General features: G+C 42.1%; 1 protein-coding gene across 3 annotated transcripts in view; it reads right to left on the bottom strand.

Annotated features, from left to right (window-relative positions):
- The window catches only part of SPATA13 (spermatogenesis associated 13), a 140918-nt gene that overhangs the window by 104085 nt on the left and 21212 nt on the right, over positions 1-15621 (bottom strand). The gene's annotated exons all lie outside the window — the stretch shown is intronic.

Raw genomic sequence — 15621 nt, 5'->3', positions numbered from 1 at the left:
TATCAAAAAGACCAGAGGTAACAAGTGGTGGTAAGGATGTGCAGAAAAGGAGACGCTCATATACTACTGGCAAGAATGTAAATTAGTACAGCCACTACAGAAAACAGCACGGAGGCTCCTTGAAAAACTAAAGATAGAACTACCATATGATACAGCAATACCAATACTGGGTATATATGATACAGCAATACCAATACTGGGTATATACACAAAAGAATGAAATCAACGCCTCAAAAAGATGTCTGCACTCTCATGTTCATGGCAACACTGTTCACAGTAGCCAAGATATGGAATCGACCTAAGTGTCCCTGAATGGATGAATGGATAAAGAAAATGTGGTGAATACACACAACGGAGTACTGTTCAACCATGAAAAGGATATCCTGCTATTTGCAGCAACATGGATGAACCTGGGGGACATTATGCTGAGTGAAATGAGCCAGGCACAGAGAGACAAACACAATCTCATTTACACATGGAACCAAAAGCAGACAGCAGAACAGCCCTGTCGCTCCCACCTCCTAATGGGTGGCCTCCTTTTACTTCATCAAATAATCTTGGCAAGAGCTGTCTTTTCATCTCTAATTTCCTCACTACATACTTTAAGTGCAGCAATCTAGTTTCGGCAAAAACACTGACCGTTCAAAATTAAAAATTAAATGAAGTTAAAGTCTTACACTTCTGTCCATCTGAGACAACAAAACGTCTAACTAAGGTTTAATACAGAAATGGGATGGCACCTTTAATTTTAATACAGAAATGTGATGGCACCTTTAAAATACCAATATTTTTGATACTATTGTGAACATGTTCGTGTTCAAGGTGAATTCCTAAAATCAGCTTGTTCCATAGTACAGCTCTTGTGCACCTAAGCCAGAGGCTCGTGATGTCTCTCTGCACCTGTTGGAATGACCCCCCGCACATCAGTGCTGAGAGCTCCTCAACAGTGGCAGGGCCCAGGGAGCCACAGCTGACCTCAGCATGCTCCCCTGGAGATTAGAATCTTGTCCAGAAGACAACAAAAACATAGTTAGCAATCTCTATTTCCTGCGAACTTTGTGTTTTCCTCCCGGTTTTGGTAAAATTCAGATTATAAAGGAAAACATCAATATCCAATCATCAGTATAGGAGTGAATACGGTACTCAGCTCTTGAGGTTCTCACTTGACTTCAAATTAAACAGAGCGCAGTAATTTCTGAAGAAGCTTCTGAACTTTCTTGTTTCCCTCCACACTTAGCAATATCCCTTTCCAGCCAGCTGATTAAAACTACATAATAAATGGAACTGCCAGGGATTTCTTTTGGCCTATGGGTTCCCTAAAAATCTTAATGAGAAACCAGGGTGCATGAACTGAGAATGTCCAGGAACCTTCTGGATAAGAAGGTGACATCTATCTGCAATGAAAGATTATCTGAAAAGTCTCCTACCCCCACTTGTCCTCCTGATCTGCATGACTAACTGATCCACTGGAGAAAAGCCAATGTGAGCTGTCATCCACAAGGGAAGGAAAATCACTCTTGCAGAACTCAGACTCCACCTATATTCACTCACTGGACTGCTGGGAGCACTGGGAGATTATGAATTACACTGTTTCACTTCAATAATCCTTAGGCACAATCTATATTCTGTATTTTATTCCGCTGTGGTGCAACTCAGAATCTAATTAACAGGAATATGGAACACAGGTTATTATCAGCCTATTTGGTAACAAAGCCTCCACTTACAGGAAATTCCTGGAAGGAAGCTGCTCACCCCCCAGTTCCCTCGCTATTCGGGGAGGCCACCAGGTCCTTAATTCTGAACACATTCGGTAACTCTGAGCTTCACCTGACACTAATTGCCTCCTCCAGTCTGCTGACAAAGGAATTTTAGTCTAGAGTTGTTGAGCCAATTTTGACAGCAAGGCTTGTCCCTTCGCTCCTGAAAGCTCTTCGGCTGCTCCTACCAGGCAGTGCTGCTCAACTTCCCTAAATTACTCTTGATAAGAGATATATATAACATATCACTCTCACTCACACACACACACACACACACACACACGGGGTGGAGAAAGAGAGAGAATGTTTATATGCCAGATATTCTCAACACAACCACCGTCTATTATCACACCCATTTCACAGATGCAAGAATCTCAGGTTACGTCCTAAGATCACACCATAGAAAGTGAGAGCCAGCACCTGTACCAGGTAGTCTGGCCATAGCATCTATGTTCCTAATCCACTGGGACTACCTCTGTGATGGCTCAGGATAGCCAATCTACATATTGGGCGATGGGCAGAAGTAGCAGGTTACCGAATGCTGAAAATTTCTTTACAGTTGCACAGTTTATCTTTACAAGTCACACAAATTTTGCATTCTTTTCACAAGATTTGTCTTGATAAAAAAACACTTGCCACCTCGTATCTATTTAGGAGCCTGTTATATTAAAAACAAAACAAAACAAAACAAACCAGAAAATAACAAGTGCTGGTGGGGATGTGGGGAAACTAGAACCCGGGCGTAATGTTGGTGGGAATGTGAAATAGTGCAGCCGCTGTGGAAAGCAGTATGGTGACTCCCCAAAAACTCAGACACAGAACTATTATATGCTCTAGCAATTCACTTCTGGCGATATACCCAAAAGAACTGAAATTGGGAACTGGAACAGATACTCATTTATTCTGTTTCCAATTTTTATTTTAAGTCGAGGGGCACATGTGCAGGATATACAGGTTTGTTATCTAGGTAAACGTATATCACGGTGGTTTGCTACACAGATCATCCTATCACCTAGGTATTAAGCCCAACATCCATTAGCTATTCTTCCTAATGCTCTCCCTCCTCACATCCCCAACCATCAGACAGACCCAGCGTGTGTTGTTCCCCACCACGTGTTCACATGTTCAGCTCCCACTTGTAACTCAGAACATGCTGTATTTGGTTGTCTGTTCCTGCATTAGTTTGCTGAGGATAATGGCTTCCCGCTCCATGTAACTGCAAAGGACATGATCTCATTCCTTTTATGACTGCACAGTATTCTATGGTGTGTATGTACCACATTTTCTTTATCCGGTCTATTATTGATAGGCATTTAGGTTGGTTCCATGTCTTTGCTATTGTGAATAGTGCTGCAAAGAACATACGCATGCATGTTTTTGTTTGTTTGTTTTGCGATGGAGTTTCGCCCTTGTTGCCCAGGCTGGAATGCAATGGTGCAATCTCGGCTCACTGCAACCTCCGTCCCCTGGGTTCAAGCAATTATCCTGCCTCGGCCTCCTGCATAGCTGGGATTACAGGAGCTCACCAATACGCATGACTAATTTTTGTATTTTTAGTAGAGATGGGGTTTTGCCACATTGGCCAGGCTGGTCTCGAACTCCTGACTCAGGTGATCCACCTGCCTCGGCCTCCCAAAGAGCAAGAATTATAGGCATGAGCCACCATGCCCGGCCTGCATGTATCTTTACAATAGAATGATATATATTCCTTTGGGTATACATCCAGTAATGGGATTGTTGGGTCAAATGATATTTCTCATTGTAAATCATTGCGAAATCGCCACACTGTCTTCCACAATGGTTAAACTAATATACACTCCCACAACAATGTAAAAGCAATACTTTTCCTCCACAACCTTGCCAGCAGCGGTTGCTTTTTGACTTTTTGATAACTGTCATTCTGACTGGTGTGAGATAGTATCTCATTCTGCTTTTGATTTGCATTTCTCTAATGATCAGTGATGTTGAGTCTTTTTTTCATGTTTCATGGCCACATGTATGTTTTCTTTTGAGAAGCGTCTGTTCACATCCTTTTCCCACTTTTTAATGAGTTTTATTTTCTTGTAAGCTTGTTTAAGTTCCTTGTAGACGTTGGATGTTAGACCTTTGCCAGATGTGTATATTGCAAAATTTTTCTCTCATTCTGTAGGTTGTCTGTTCACTCTGCTGGTTTCTTTTGCTGTGAAGAGCTCTTTAGTGTAATTAGATCCCATGTGTCAATTTTTGCTTTTGTTGTGACGGCTTTTGGCATCTTCACCATGAAATCTTTGCTGGTTCCTATGTCCTGAATGGTATTGCCTAGATTTTCTTCTACGGTGTTTAAGGTTTGGAGTTTTACATTTAAGTTTCTAATTAATCTTGAGTTGATTTTTGTACATGGTGTAAGGAAGGATTCCAGTTTCAATTTTCTTTTTTTTTAAAGAAAGAAAGAAAGAGAAAGAATAAAGAAAAAGAATAAAGAAGAGGAGGAAAAAGGAAGAGAAAGAGAGAGAGAGAATGGGAGTATTGCTTTCTTGCCCAGGCTAGAATGCAGTTTAGTAATGGGTATTGAAAACCTCTTTTATACCAATAATTATACTTGATGTAAACAGGAAGGAATAAGGGAAGAAAATAACAAACGAGCAGCCAATCAATATTTCATTTAAACCTATGAAGTGCTATGCGATTACTGAGGAGTGATTTACTTCCAATTATGTAGTCACTTATGGAATAGGTGTGAGGTGGTAATGTATGTTTTATGTATTTGAAGTGGAGAGTTCTATAAATGTTTATTAAGTTTACTTGTTCCAGGTCTGAGTTCAAATCCTGGATGTCCTTGTTAATTTTCTGTCTCGTTGATCTATAAAATCATTAGCTCTTCTTGTTACATTGATTCTTTTGCCATTATGTAATGTCCTTCTTTGCCTCTTTTGCTCTTTGTTGCTTTAAAGTCTACTTTATCAGAGGCGAGAATTGCATCTCCTGCTTTTTATTTATTTGTTTATTTTTACTCCCTGATTGGTTGATAAATCTTCCTCCTTCTCTTTGTTTTGAGTCTTTGTGTATCGTTGCACGTGAGATGGGTCTGGATGCAGCATACCAATAGGTTTTGGCTTTTTATCCGATTAAAATATATATAACTTTAATACTGGTATTGATGCTAGCTGGCTGTTTTGCCCATTAGTTAGTGTAAATTTTCCGTTGTGTTAATGTTCTTTTCTTTTTGATATATTTTTGGAAAGGCTGATATTGGTTGTTCCTTTATATGTATAGTGCTTCTTTCAGAAGCTCTTGTAAAGCAGGCCTGGTGGTGGTGAACTCTCTAAGTACTTGTTTGTTCACAAAGGATTTAATTTTTCCTTCGATTATAAAGCTTAGTTTGGCTGGATAGGAAATTCTGGGTTGAAAGTTCTTTTCTTTAAGGATGTTAAATATTGGTCCCCACTCTTTTCTGGCTTGTAGGGTTTCTGCTGAGAGATCTGCTGTAAGTCTGATAGGTTTCCCTTTATGGGTAACCTGACCTTTCTCTCTGGCTGCCCTTAGTATTTTCTCCTTCATTTCAACCCTAATAAATCTGGCGATTATGTGCCTTGGGGTTGGTCTTCTTGAAGAATATCTTTGTGGTGTTCTCTGTATTACCTGGAGTTGAATATTACCCTGCCTTGCCAGGTTGGGAAAATTTTCCTGAATGATATCCTGAAGAGTATTTTCCAACTTGGATTCATTCTCTTCATCACATTCAGGTACACCTATCAAACGTAAATTAGGTCTTTTCACATAGTCCCATATTTCCTGGAGACTTTGCTCATTCCTTTTCATCCTTTTTTCTGCATTCTTGTCTTCTCGTTTCATTTCACTGAGCTGGTCCTCGACTTCTGATATCCTTCCTTCTGCTTGATCAATTCGACTGTTTAAACTTGTGCATGCTTCGCGAAGTTCTCGTGTTGTGTTTTTCAGCTCCATCAATTCACTTATATTCTTCTCTAAATTGTCCATTCTCGTTAACATTTCATCAAACCTTTTTTCAAGGTTCTTAGTTTCTTTGCATTGGGTTAGAACAAGTTCTTTTAATTCACAGAAGTTTCTTATCACCCACGTTTTGAAACCTGCTTCTGTTATTGGAACACACGTGTAATCTATTAAGCCTTGTTCCGTTGCTGATGAGGAACTGCGATCCCCTGTAGAGGGAGAGGCATTCTGATTTTGAGTATTCTCTGCCTTTTTACGCTGGTTTCTTCCCTTCATTATATATTTATCCCTCTGTCGTCTTTGTAATTACCGACTTTCTAACTAGGTCTCTGAGCAGACGTCCAATTTGTTGATTCCCAGCGCCGAAATCTGTGCAATCCACTGCGCCGGCCAAAACAGCGGTGTTAAGCTGGATGGTGCTTTTCTGCCCGGGAATCTCTGGACTCTGGACCAAGAACTGGCATGCTAAGGCGCCAGCTAAACCGCCACGCCGGCCACAAGAGTCGCTCTGGCGACACGTGGGGCTCCTCTGCTGGGAATCTCCTGAACCGTGAGCAACAAATATTCGTCTGAAAGTGTGGCGTCCTCTCGTTCTCTGCGCTTTCACTGGGAACTACGAGCCCGAGCTGCTAGTGATCAGCCATCTTGGATCTCTCTCTCCCAGTTTCGATTTTCTGCTAGCCAGTTCTCCCAGGACCATTGATTAAAAAGGGAATCCTTTCCCCATTGCTTGTTTTTAGTCAGGTTTGTCAAAGATCAGACAGTTGTAGGTGTGCAGTCTTATTTCTGGGTTCTCTATTCTGTTCCATTGGTCTATTTTTGTGTTCTTGTACCAGTATCATGTCATTTGGGTTACTGCACCCCTGCAGTATAGTTTGAAGGTGGGTAACAAGATGCCTCCAGCTTTGTTCTTTTTGCTTAGAATTGTCTTGGCTATTCAGGCTCTTTTTTGGTTCCATATGAATTTTAAAAGTTTTTTTTCTAATTCTGTGAAAAATGTCAATGGTAGTTTAGTCAGAATAGCATGCAATCTATAAATTGCTTTGAGCAGTATGGGCATTTTTACAATACTGATTCTTCCCATCCATAAGCATAGAGTGTTTTTCCATTTGTGTCACCTCTTTATTTCTTTGAGCAGTGGTTTGTAGTTCTCCTTGAAGAGGTCCTTCACTTCCCTTGTTAGCTGTATTCCTATGTATTTTATTCTTTTGGTGGCAATTGTGAATGACAGTTCTTTCATAATTTGGCTTTCTGGTTGCCCATTGTTGGTATATAGGAATGCTAGCAATTTTGCACATTGGTTTTGTATTCTGAGAATTTGCTGAAGTTGTGTATCAACAGAAGGAGCTTTGGGGCTGAGACTATGGGGTTTTCAAGACACAGAATCATGTCATCTGCAAACAGGGAGAGAGTTTGACTTCCTGTCTTCCTATATGGATGCTCTTTATTTCTTTCTGTTGCCTGACTGCTTTGGCTAGGACTTCCAATACTATGTTGAACAGGAGTCATGAGAGAGAGAGCATCCTTGTCTTGTGCTGGTTTTCAAGGGGAATCCTTCCAGCTTTTGCCCATTCAGTATGACGTTGGCTGTGGGTTTGTTACACATGGCTCTTATTGTTTTGAGGTATGTGGAACAGATATTTATACACCAACGTTCATAGCAGCATTACTCACAACAGCCAACCAGCAGAAAAACCCAAATGTCCATTATGGATAAATGGATAAACAAAATGTGGTATATACATATAATAGAATATTATTTAGCCTTAAAAAGAAAGGAAATTCTGACTCACGCTACAGCATGGATGAACCTGGAGGACATTATGCTAAGTGAAATAGGACAGTCACCAAAGAACAAATGGTGTATAATTCCAATTATTTGAAGGACCTGGAGTAGTCAGATTTGTAGAGAAAGAAAGTAGAATGGTAATTTCCAGAGACTGGAAGGAGGAGGAGAAATGGGAGCTGTTGCTTAATGAGTACAGAGGTTCAGTTAGGGAGCTGGAGTTCTCGAGATGAATGGTAGTAATGGTTGCACAATCATGTTAACAACGTGAACTTAACACAACTGAATTTTATGCCTAAAAATGGTTAAAGCAGTAGCCAAATTTATGTTTTACATATTTTATTAAAATAAAAAAAAGCTCTATCTACAAACATAAACAATGCTTTTAACAATTTACCAGTTAAATTACTTAAACATTTCCAAAATATATTCGATTCAGGAAGATCCACAATTTTCCTAGTTTTCTGAGCACAGTATCTCTTTAGATTTTTCATCTGCAAAATGAAAAATGTGGATAATGGTAACAGAGACTCTGAAGGACTGTGGTGAGAATTAAATGGTATTATTCCCGTGACTGTCTAACACATAACAGGCATTTGGGTTAGCCTCTCGCTGTTAGTACATATAATGTGAACCTGCCTATGAGCTTCAAGTGCAGGAACTGTCTCTCTCAGGAAGCAAAACTCCCCCCATGGCTTCCTGACACTTACAATCACTATATTAAGCCATGCAGTTGTGCAGGAATCATCTAACACACAACACATTACATAAAGTTACGTTTTTGCATGACTGATGCTCCCTCACTGGACCATAAACTCCTAAAAAGACGTGACCTTAGTCATCCAGAGCAACAGCATATACATACAGTACAGTGTCTGGCACCTAATGGCAGCTCAATAAATGTTTGTTGAAACATTCAGAGCTTCTTTGTAAACATTAGGTTTGTATGTCAGCAAAGTAAACGTATCCTTCTGTGGGAGGGACTACAAAAATTCTTCTCATCAATTGTCTGTACTTTATAATATAAAGAGGTATCTCCCAAATACCTACCAAGAAAAAAGAGAAACAAGTCTGAGAATTGAAGAACCTGTGAAATTTAAGCCCCAGAAATTACCCTATCCTGATTCTTGCCTGCAGGAATCCACCATTAAATGACTGCAAGGCACTGCACTGCTGTGTCCACCTAGACATAACACAGAGAGAGACTTACATGTCATGTCCAATCCTCCAGTGCAGTGTTTAAGGAAATAATGCAAACAACCACAGAAGTGCTGTCCCCTTTCTTCATTTGACATCTGAGTAGACAGCCACAAAAACAGACTTTACAAAATGTAGCTAGTGCCTTTGAGGCTTTCTTAGGGGCTCAGACACAGGAAGATCAAGTTAGGAAAAAGATAATTAAAAAGTTGAGTGCCATATTTTCAGTAATCCTTCCCTTTCTGTTAAGTGATGATTACCCTGGAACTAATTTACATCCTCTCTAGAATGGTCTTTTACACTTTTAGGAAGAGGGCACTGGGGAAGAGACAACATCAAGTTCAAGTTCAACTTCAGAAAGCTTAACAACAAAAACACCACCATTTCACATGGAGGGGAACAACATGCACTGCGGCCTGTTGGAAAGAGGGGCGAGGGGGAAGGAGAGGATCAGGAGGAATCGCTAATGGATGCTGGACAGAAGACCCTGGTGACCGGATGATCTGTTCAGCAAACCACCACGGCACACGTTTACCTATGTCACAAACATGCACATGGACCCTGGAACTTAAAATAAAAGTTGAGGGGGAAAAAAATCCCACTATAATTCCAGGACTTACCTACTGTTTCCAAGTTAGGGTTTCCCTGTTTCCTTGTTGATTTCTCTACTCCTAAGTTGAGCAAGCAAGTGGAATGCTTCTGCATGATGCTATATTTATTTCCCAAGCTAAGCAGTGTTCATAATGTAATTCCAGGCTCCTGGAAGTGTTTCGCTACCTTTGCTTAATGGAAATTTCTTATCTCAAATAATAAATGCAAAAAGAGATGAAGAACAAAAGAAAACAATTGTCTAATAAGACAGTTCTCACTTTCTTCCATTTGTATTTTGCAAGATTCCTTCCTCCCACTCCCTTCAGGCTTTAAAACTCCATTTTCAATTTCATCCCCAATTTACAGATATTAAAAGAGAAAAAAAAAGTCACAGGAACATTCCAATATTGACCTTAAGGTGCAAGTGAAGCTTAAAAAAAAAAGGAAAGCAAGCAAGCAGGTCTCTGAGGCCAGCACTGACATCCAACCTGGAGAAAGCGCTCAAACAAACACATGTCCCAGGCAAGGCTCAGGAACAGGCCGTTCCCCAAAGAACCAACTGTACTTTACAACTGTGGGCACCACATTTACAGCTGCTGGGCCACCTACTCAGTGTGGCTGTGCAGCTCTGCAAACAAAAGCAGGCTTTGCGGCTCAGAGGCAGGAAGATCAGGCTCTTCTATAGACCAAGATTCTTAACATCCTTTTGCACTTAAATCCTAAAATAAAAAGTAAACTCACAACACATGACAAGGTAATGTATCCTTACTTACTATCTTTTAAAAGGCAAGGATAAACTTAAATATATCAATGAATACAGGAGTCAAATATGTCACTTATTTTAACTGTGTAAAAATAAATACTGCTGCAACATGGGTAAAGTTCAAGAATGCTGTGAAAAGTGAGGGAAGCCAGGCACAAAGGCTGCAAACTATATGATTCCATGAACATGCTGAGATGTCCAGAAGAGGCAAGTCCACAGAGACAGAAAGTAGATCGTGGTTGCCAGGGCTGGAGAAGGAAACGGGTAGTGACTAGAAAAGGGCACGCGGTTTTTTGGAGGATCATTAAAATGTTCTGAAGTTAGGCTGTAGTGGTTGCACAACTCTGTACATTTACTAGAAAATCACTGAATTGTAGAATTAATGTGAGTGAATTTAATGCTATGCAAATGTTATCTCCATTAAGCTGTTAAAATAAAAAACATATTAATCTTTGGGAGGCCTTGTAATCTTGGGTGGATCACAAGGTCAAGAGATTGAGACCATCCTGGCCAACATGGTGAAACCCTGTCTCAACCAAAAAAACACAAAAATTAGCTGGTCATGGTGGCATGCACCTGTAGTCCCACCTATTCGAGAGGCTGAGGCAGGAGAATTGCTTGAACCCGGGAGGCAGAGGTTGCAGTGAGCCGAGATTGCACCACTGCACTCTAGTCTGGCGCCTGGCAACAGTGCAAGACTCTGTCTCAAAAAAACCCAAAAAAAACCATATTAATCATAATTGCCTGGTAAATAGCCTAATAAACATTATGAAAAGGATTTAGATGACAGGTCGTATAATTCAAGGTAAAGTATGTATTTCAGTATTCAGGTGATGAATTTCAATCAAAACAGTCGCAATACAAATTGAGCAGCCCTAATCCAAAAAAATCCAAATCTGACATGCTCCCACATCTGAAGCCTTTTGGGTGACACCATGATGGATCAAGGATATGCTCATTGGAGCATTTCGGGTTTCACATTCTCAGATTAGGGATGCTCAAGAGGTTAGCATCAGACGAATATTCCAAAATCCGAAACAGGTTGGTCCCAAGTGTTCTGGATAAGGAATACTCAACCTGTATAATATTTCCCAAATCCACACTACAGAAAACTCTAACACCCTGCACAACTTTTCTATCCTCATTGGTCAGAAAAAGTCCTCTTCTCTCTTGATGGTTTTCCTAACTCCATCTTTTTCTTTTCAGGGACTTTAAAAGAAATCTTATGCTTTCTTAGCATTTACCCAGGTGGATGTCAGCTTTTCTCCCTGGCATAACCCTGCATTACATAGAACAGAAAAACCTTGTTCCTTGGACTCATATTGATTGGAGCCACAGAGAGAGAGGATTTGTAGCAAAACCATCAGGGGCTCCCTTAAAAAATAAGCTCTGGATATACACTGGGTGTGATCCAAAGGGTACATCACACCATCAGAACCAGTGAGTTATCCAAGCAGACTCCCCTGGGTGAGATTCAGACTGTAACTCCTGACTTCCGGAGCTCCCAGGGCCCTGACAGATGATGTCTGGTGAGGGTTACCCCAAGTCTGATCTTTGTTGTTATTATCGTTCCAAGCTGGTTTTATCATGTATCAGGGACACAGGCACATTTACGTCTGTCCACTTTCTGGTCCTTCCTTTCCTTCCCTGCCCCTTCCCCTTCCCCTACCCCCTCCCCCTCCCCTTCTCTCCCCTTTTCCTTTTCTTTTACCTTCCCTTCCCTTTTCCTTCCCTTTATTCCCTCCCTCCCTCCCCCTCTCCTCTCTCTCTTCCTTTCTTGCTCTGTTTCCCAGGCTGAAATGCATGCAGTGGCATAATCACAGCTCACTGAGGCCACAACCTCCCAGGCTCAGGCAATCCTCATGCCTTAGTCTCCCAAATAGCTGGGACTTCAGGCACACCATGCTTGGCAGGGCCTTCCTTTCTACCCCTACCTGCAATACTGGCGACAGGCTGAAAAGTTACTCCCGTAAACTGAGTGATGGGTGTCCTGGATTCCATTACTAAACCCTGCTGAAAACCTTCCTATCTCCTCTCAGCCTGACTCAGCCCACAGGTGGCTCCTCCACACTAGCTGTGCCTTTTTGCTGCTCCTGATTTTGTTTCATGCTGAGATAATCAACGTCCATCCTCATGCCCTCCTCCGTTCATTCCTCTCATTTGATGCCTGCCTCTTTCCCTGGCCCAGCCATCCTCCTCCTCCTGCTCTCAGTGGACCACTTATACCTGTCATCAGACTCTCTCCCGTCCTCATTCTCCTGCTCCTCCTAGCCAGCCTGCTTCATGAATGGGACTTTCGAAAGCTAGGCATGATAAAATAAAGACTTTTGCTCAATGTCTCTGTTTACAAATGGTGGCCTGAGACACAAAAACAAATAGCTGAAATGCTGATGCAGCTTTATTCACAATTGCCAAATCCTGGAAGCATCAGAGACATTCTTCAACCGGTGGACCATACAGACAGTGGGACAGTATTCAGGTTTATCAAGAAATGAACTACTTAGCCAGAAAAAGACACAGGAAGCTTAAATGCATACTGTGAAGTGTAAGAAGCCAAGCTGCGGAGGCTGCATACTGCATGATTCCAACTAGATGACATTCTGGAAAAGGCAAAACTATGGAGACGAAAAACATCAGTGGTTGCCAAAGGTTGGCGTGGGGGAAGAGGGATAAACAGATGAAGCACAGGGGATTTTAACATACATAGCATTTGTACAACACCATGATGGTAAATACATGGCATTAAGCGTTTGTCCAACCCATAGAATGTACATCAAGAGTGAACTCCAATGCCAACCATGGATTTCGGATAATAGTGCTATGAATACTGACTCTCAAATTGCAATGCAAAATGTTAATAATCAAACAGTAGACGGGGCGAGGGGGCAGTTTCTCTATAAACATAAAAGTGCTCTAAAAAATAGATTACAATCCTAAAAAACAAACAGCTGATAATGAGTGGCACACAGTAAGGCCAACAAGAGCTTTGTACACATGATGGGGTCACAGCTCATCTAGGTAAAAGCTTAAAAAATTAATACCATTACAACATTGAGATTCAAAAATACCTCCAATCAAAATCCAGAGAGAGAGAGAGAGAGAGAGAGAAAGAAAGAGAGAGAGAGAGAGCGCACACACGCATGACTTGACTACCTGAATTTCAAATTTACACAACAGTGCAAAGCTCTTAGAATAACTGCAATATTCCTGGGAGGGAAAAAAGAAAAGAACGAGGAAGTAATAAGACACGTTCTGTCAGTATCGAGAGACTTAATTTTAAAGCAAGGTTAAAGTTTTGACTGTTACATTTTCATTGTGGGAGTGAGTGGGTTTTTTTTGGTTTATTTGTTTTAAACTTGAAGTAACTATGAGATTGTTATGACCCAAAAGTGACCAAGAGCTTCTTGGCTTTTCATCTCGGGCAGAAGAGAAACTAATCACACAGGTAATTCAAGGGGACCACTTAGAGCAAAAAACACAAAGTTGCTACTTGATGTGCCTGAGTGACCACGGCATCACCCCTCTTCTCGGCTCCAGGTGAAGCCATCCTGGCACCAGCGGGGGAGCACCCCTCACAGGACTCACCCCCACACTCAGACTCAACCACGCTGAGGCCTCTGCTCACCAAGCCCCCATTACAAATAACACAGCCACTGCTTGTGTCAACAATGCCTCCGTTCTCCCAGTTCCCCCCAATGCTGGCCGTTGTCACTTCTCTCCCCCACCGTCACCTACTTCCCCTATGCCCCAAGATCACTGGAGTCATTCCTTCCCGTCCATTTCCCCTGCTACTCCCCTTCCTCAGAGCTCCGTTACTTACCTCCAGAAGCTATCCTCACTTGTACACTTTTCTACTCTCCAATCCATCCAACACCCACAAGCCAGGCAAAGCTTCCTGAAAGGCCTCCCCAGTCACAGTCATTGTCCTGTTCAACAATGCTCAGTGGCTCCTGTCTTGTCCTGGATTATGAGTCAAACTCTTCAGCCTGACCCTCAGGGCTCTCGGCCCACACACTCTGACTTTCAATTTCTCTCAAAACCTTAAGGAACACTTACAACGTGCAGGTCACATGCTTGGTGTTTTGAGAACAGTGGGAGGAAGAAGGAATCCCTTTCCTCTAGTCAGTCTCTACCTGTGCTGCCAGGACCACCTGCTGGGCTCTGGAAGTGCCTCCTGCTACCTTACCTAGTTTTAGACAGTTCCACTCATGCAGAAGGCCTTTTTTTCCCATGTCACCTCTCAAAATCCTATGAGATCTTCAAGGTCTGTCTCCATGATGCTCCTCCCACAATCAAATCTCTGCGTCTCCACCAGCCTGACCCAATCACACTGTAGAAGTGGGTAAGCCTATCTGTGTGCTCTGGGGCCAGGGCTGGGGTGCAGACCCAGTGAGAGGAGGGTGCTTGAGTTTTCATTCGATACTCAAGTGCCCACCACATTAGATAAATACTAACAGCCAGGACTCTGGGTCTTGACTCACAAGATGTCTGGAGTGAGTGCAGATGAGGTGATAGACAGGTGAGGCCATGGGGATGGTTGGAAACAGCTTCCTGGAGAAGACCTATATTCAGTGGGTAGGAGGAGGAAGAGGAGCTGGCACAGAGACCAAAGGGACAGGAGGAGAACTAGAGTAGCAGGCATCACAGTCACCAAGCAGAGCTGCAAGGAGGGGATTAACATCTCAAAGCACAAGCAGGGAACTATAAGGCCACTGGATTGGAAATTAACAGATCGTTGATTAACTTAGAATGAATGTGCTTTTGAGATAGCCAAATGCCTAGGCAGATAAGGGGGAGAGGGATCCCTAAGAATCTTCTGACTCACCCCAACAGTGTTTACATCAGATGCTTTTGTGCAGATGAGGGAACCTGCCTAGTGCCTTGTCTGAGCATGACCAGAACGGACTGTGGGACCGGGGTGGAGCCACAGATCGGGGGCGGAGCCTGGCCTCCAGTTGCTGTGTGGTGGCCTGGGATTCAATCTAAGGTGGGGGCCTGTTAGCAGGACTCCATCTCACTTTGCTGAGTATTTTTCTTTTTCTCACTTTTCACCCAGTAAAATTCTGCTCTATTCACCCTTCAATGTGTCCGCATGACTAAATCTTCCTGCTTGTGTGACAAGAACCCGGTGTTAGCTGAATTAAGAAGCAAACTCCTGCAACACTTTCATTACTCTGATGAGGTAATACAGCAGAGGCAAGGGCTTTAGAAAGCAGTGCACAGTGAGGAAGAGGAGGTGCAGCCATGCCTCGGGAGAAATTGCGGGTTTGGTTCCAGACCACAGCAGTAAAGCAAACATCAAAATAAAGCAAATCACAGCTTTTGGTTTTCCAAAAACTTTGTAAATGCACGTAAAAGTTATGTTTACATTATACTGTAGTCTATCATGTGTGTAATAGCATTATGTTTGAAAAAACAATGTACATACATTAATTTTAAGCTATGGCTGGGCAAGATGGCTCACGCCTGTGATCCCAACATTTTGGGAGGCTGAGGCAGGAGGATTGCTTGAGGGCCAGGTGTTTGAGACCAGCCTGGGCAATACAGCGAGACCCTATCTCTACGAAAATAAAATAATA

The sequence above is a fragment of the Aotus nancymaae genome, unplaced genomic scaffold, assembly GCF_030222135.1.
Source record: "Aotus nancymaae isolate 86718 unplaced genomic scaffold, 86718_ANA_hifiasm-v0.15.2.pri h1tg000009l, whole genome shotgun sequence".
NCBI classification, from domain to species: Eukaryota; Metazoa; Chordata; class Mammalia; order Primates; family Aotidae; genus Aotus; species Aotus nancymaae.
Note: the sequence above shows the minus strand (reverse complement) of the source record. Positions and strands in the feature narration are given on the sequence as shown.